The sequence below is a fragment of the Arachis ipaensis genome, chromosome B03, assembly GCF_000816755.2.
Source record: "Arachis ipaensis cultivar K30076 chromosome B03, Araip1.1, whole genome shotgun sequence".
Taxonomy (NCBI): domain Eukaryota; kingdom Viridiplantae; phylum Streptophyta; class Magnoliopsida; order Fabales; family Fabaceae; genus Arachis; species Arachis ipaensis.
Genome location: NC_029787.2, coordinates 14829144 through 14834603, shown reverse-complemented (window position 1 = coordinate 14834603; position 5460 = coordinate 14829144). Strand labels below are relative to the sequence as shown.

The 5460-nt window shown below is 36.8% G+C and overlaps 1 long non-coding RNA gene across 1 annotated transcript; it reads right to left on the bottom strand.

The window, feature by feature from the left end:
- On the bottom strand, positions 279 to 2427 carry LOC110269573. Its single transcript, XR_002358354.1, has 2 exons — positions 1917 to 2427; positions 279 to 730 (listed from the first exon to the last, which is right to left on the bottom strand). It is a non-coding gene; the product is annotated as an uncharacterized LOC110269573 (long non-coding RNA).

The window sequence follows — 5460 nt, the reverse complement described above, 5'->3', positions numbered from 1 at the left end:
AGTTAAGAATCATATACAAATAAATATAGTTGCAAATGTTAAACATGAAGCCAAAATATGTTGGTATCTACAAGTAATTTTTGCTATAGTGGAACTACTTGCCAGATTCGTAAAAGGTTGTTTCACTTTTCATTGGGCATTCATTACTTGCGAAACTTGTTGAAAAAATTATATGCAATTTTTGCGGCATTGTGTCACTCGCGAATTATGTTGCGAATTTTGTATATGCAAAAAATCCACAACATTTGTTCGTATCTTGTTATTTGAAAAGATTTATATTAGACAAATTCTATACTAATATTTATAAACAAAAGATTAGATTCTGCAATGTTACATTAAATTAGGTAAAACCGGAATATAACGGATCATGACAAGCAAAATCAGGGAAAGTTCCATCTTCACCTCTTAGAAATTATAGTCAAGAAAACACAAGAAGCACAAAGCCAATTTCAATGATAAGTTTACTGGATCGGCACTTGGAAACGTCACGAGGGGCGGTCTCTGATTGCAGGTCTGGTGCCTAGACCGTCCATCATGGGTTACTAGAACTGGCACCGTTGTCACGATGATGTCGGAGCTGGTCAAGGTCGGGAGAGTTAAACAACATCTCCATCACCTCCTCCGGCCGTACTAAACCGCTGTCACGTACATCATTGCCTAGGTCACCACCATCATCTAAATATCTTGTTCCAGAGGCTGCCTCGTCCATGCCAATGTCCAGTGACGTTTCCTGCATGGGCGGACGTACACTGATTATTTAGGGGGACCATAATTCAAGTGACCAAACAATTTCTTATAATTGATGATGTCCTCATCAAGAAGTGCAAATTATATTACAATCTATGATCCTTATGAAATATAAAATTAATATTTCAATTCAAATTAAGATATTCAACATTTAGAACAATAATGCTAGCATTTTAGCATCAATAATACAAAATCATAATTAAATATTTAAATAACAAAAAAAATAACTTAACAAAACAACCTATAATTACATACACACATAACAAATACTATTAAATTCACTAACTGATCAAACACATAGAAAAAATATATATAAACACCATCAAGCTAGACTAACAGAAAATTAAATTTATTTTATTTAACTCAACAAAAAACTAAAAGTAACAGTTACTGTTGCTTCATTCGCAACAATAAAAGTGCCTCGTTCAGTACATCAATGCATCAGAAAATCAATAAAAATTCCCATAAATTCGATTTCTGAATCAACATACACATCAGCAACAAAAATAAAATTGAATCCATATTTGGTAGCCACTCAACAACCACCACACAATTGATGCATCTTCCAACAAACAGATACTGTAACGGCTTCATAGATCCTTGAAGCCACTGGGCAAGGTCACCAAATTTGGCATACAAACAAAATCTACAGCCTTTACCTCAAATTGGAATGTTGATAATTCTGGCTTGTCATAATTATCAACTACCTAAGTATCTAACATAGGAAAATGTTCAATATCAAGTTGTAGGGACCTAAGACTATTATAACCGGAGAATCTTAAAAATTAATTACAAAACGAGATGAAAATGAAGAAGCATCAGCCTATCGGAGAGATGACAAGAGATGAACGGCGAACACATAGTAACCTCGCAGTGAGATTAAGCAAACAAAATGACTCCAAGTCACAACAAACAACATTCAAAATCCGGCAAACAAAAATCATGAACAAAATTAAGTAATTAACCAAACCAAATGATTCCTAGTCACAAATATAACATAGAATATAAGATCACAAAGGTCATGAACATTGTAACGAAAACATCAATAGTTACTAGAATATGAAATCAGAAATTTCAGAACCAGTAATCCCGTAAATGAAAACCGCAATACTCTTTCTAGAATACACAATTAAAAAAAATTGCAAAATGGAGAAAACGACAAGACCTACCTCACGTCGTCGAGGGAAGCACGAACAGAGGAGACGGTGGCGGGGGGCACGGTGGCGGTGACAGACGCACGGTGAACAAAGTGAGAGCGTGCTCGAACAGAGGAGATGACCTCACGCTCTTGCGACGGCAACTCCCACACGCGATGGGGCTGCAGGGTTGAGGTGGCTACGGTGGTGGACGTGACTAACGGCGGCAGGGTTGGGTCACCGGGTGGCTAGGGATCCAGTTCTTCATTCCTTTCAATTTCAGATAGAAGAGGGGTGGGAGTGTGAATGCCCATTACTCAACACAAGTCTCAAGGCCTAAGCCCTCTTTCACCATTCTATTTTAGCCACGGTCTATTAGCCATTTTAAGTTGGATAATTATGACATTTCAAGTGCTTTGCCAGTGTTACTTTTGTCTATTCAGGGTTTATTACAAGACAAATTTTTCTTTGGCTACCTATTCGTACAATGCATACCATATTCCTCTTTTTTTTATTGCCATACCTGGTAACTTTCCTATAATATAAGATAAGATTATCAAAAGTTTAAGTTATTCTCAAAGTTCATAATTTTCAATTTCACCTCAATGTCTGAGACTTGATTTCATCTCCAAAACTGAAATGTTTCAGCTGCTGTGAGGATATGGAAGCAAGCCAAGGTTCATTTATTGGTCAAATTTTCTCATCACAATTCAAAAATTTGGTGCATTGCGTGCATTAAAGGTATGAAAATTGAATACTAAACCATATGGGAAGCTAATGGAATATCTGTACAATGCGTACAATGGAGGTTTAGGAACCTTTTCCATCAGCGTAAGCCTCTGGAATGAGTGGTATCATGACATAGTATTAGAGTTCTAGATCCGAAAGGTCAAGAGTTCGATTTTTAGTGAACTCCAAAATCAGCTTAAGCTTGGGATGTTTATTATCCCTAATACACGAAAGGTTATTCTAAATATTATGGGTGATGTAACTCATACAACTCATATAACTCATTGTACATATTGTACAGATAATAATTTGTTGTTGGGTCAATGGCTGTGTAATTTTTTTATTTATTTTTATTTTTTATTTATTTTTATCAAAGATAAAAAAATTTGAACTCATAATCTCTTAAATGAGTATGAAGAGACTATACTATTTGAATTATAACTCATTGGCCATAAACGGTATAATTTAATTTTTGAGTCATCTTAGTTTCCATTGATAAAAAATTATAGTTCATGACATTTATTGAATTTTTTTTCTTTTTAAGGATTTTTTCCCTTTTTAAAGGTCAATCTTTTTAGTGCCTCAAATTAATAAGTCGCTTAATATTTTATATCCCTATCAAGTAATATATATATATATTGCATACATACATGACATTTATTGGATTTTTTTCCTTTTTAAAGGTCAATCTTTTTAGTGCCTCAAATTAATAAATGACATTGATTAGATTTTTTTTCTTTTTAAAGGTCAATCTTTTTAGTGCCTCAAATTAATATTTTATATCCCTGTCAAGTACTATATATATATATATATATTGCATACATACATGACATTGATTAGATTTTTTTCCTTTTTAAGGATTTTTTTCCTTTTTAAAGGTCAATCTTTTTAGTGCCTCAATTTAATAAGTGACTTAATATTTTATAGGAAAATTATCACGTATTTCTGTGTATCATTGAGGAACTTCATGTTCTTGTGTACTATCAAATTGTCAACAATATTTTTGTTTTTTAGTGAGTTTTGAGATTACCATATTAACCCTTGAAGTAGATATGAAATTATGCAATTAGCCAGCTAAAAATAGTTCACATAGGAATAATAGGATAGTTCGCTTCAAATGTTTGTGGCTTAATTAGTGGCATAGTTTTGACTCATTCAAAGTATATAAGAATAGGTGATAGAACGGCCAACATTCCTATTTGCAATATAGAGTATTTAAAAATATTTTGAAAAGAGTGTGGGAAGGCATGTTGGATCTGCAGTTGTTTAAAGAAAGGAAGGGTGAATTTCTTGTTGGGCAATAGATTGAAATTTCTCAATGATGACTTTGAAGCCTGCTGTAGGTTTCAGGTTGGGTTGCCCAGATCTTCTAGAGGAGGCTCTTTTCAGCCCAAAGTCTGTCTGTCCTAAGGCAATGAGTCTGCATGCATCCTGAGGGTGGTTGCATTGTGTGCTGCTCAACGTTGCGGAGTGTTGATGAAGACGTCCTTCTTGCCGGCTAGCTCAAGATCTTTGATGACAAGCACAGCGTCTCTCCTTGGATTGGTGCAGTTAGGAGGAAGCTCTCCTCTTGACTAACATTCGGAGCAGTTGCAAGGTTGTTTCTGCAAGGACTGCACCGTCGGAGAGGATGATAGCAACAACAACAACAATTCCTAATGCTACAAGCCTTGCTTCAACAATAGCAGATGTACCGCCCTAGCATGCTTGTATTAGGGATGTCAATGGGGCAGGGCGGGGGCGGGGGATGCCTCCCTGCTCCCCATCCCCGCCCTCAGATTTGCTCCCCATCCCCGCCCCATTCCCCGCCGTGGGGGAATATTGCTCCCCATCCCCATTCCCCACGGGGCCCCATTCCCCACGGGGACCCCATTCCCCATTTACATAATAGTTCTAACTAATTATTAATTTCCATATGAATAGAGCTGCAAGTATCTATCTTATACAAAAACTGCAAGATTTTATACAAAAAGTCTAAATGATACGATAGTGACTTCTCTCGAAATAACGCAATAGGGGGACGCAACGATGAGTCAAAGGACAAAGCAGTGGACGTCTGGACGAGGTAAGAGACGTGGCAACAGAGAGGAGAATGGACACGACGGCAGAGTTATGAAAAAGAACGCCGCAAATATTACGACGCGGTAAGGGTGATGGCACGGTGAGGTGTGACGATTCGGGTGAGAAGGGTGACGAGGGGGTGGCTGCAGAGAGGTTAGATGGAGTATGGACAGCCTTAGGGATCTCTGAATTGAAGAAGAGTTATGCAAATAAAGATTAGGAGTTTTGGGTTTCTATATATGTGTGTGAGAAATGACTAAAAAACATATATGAGAAATAAACTATTAAGGATAATTTAAGGAATTCATAAATTTCGGGGAATAGCGGGGACGGGGCGGGGATCCCCGCTCGGGTCCCCGCGCCTGCTTCGGGGGAATTTTGTCCCTGTTGAGCTGTCCTGTCACTTATCTGTGTAGTTAATATTTTTTTACCAAAATCTTTTATTTCATAGCATCACACAAAACAAAACTTGGAGCCAATTTCCAGTGAAAGCAACAAAAATGCAACTAAAAGGCTCAATACTATATCAGCTAAAGCAACTTTAGTATATAAAACAGCGCTATTTTCCAATCGGCTTGGACAAGCAAAAGAATTTTGAACCATTATAAATTGACCAAAGTATGAACCGCTTGCATGCTCAGCGTAGATTCTTGCAGGTGCTATCTACATTAAGGACTTTCGATCAATCTAAGCCATTTACATTTTTTAAAGTATATCTAAAAGGTTCTAAATAGTGGAATCAAATGTTCCATCAAGTACAACGGAATACCTGAACATCTTCCTATTT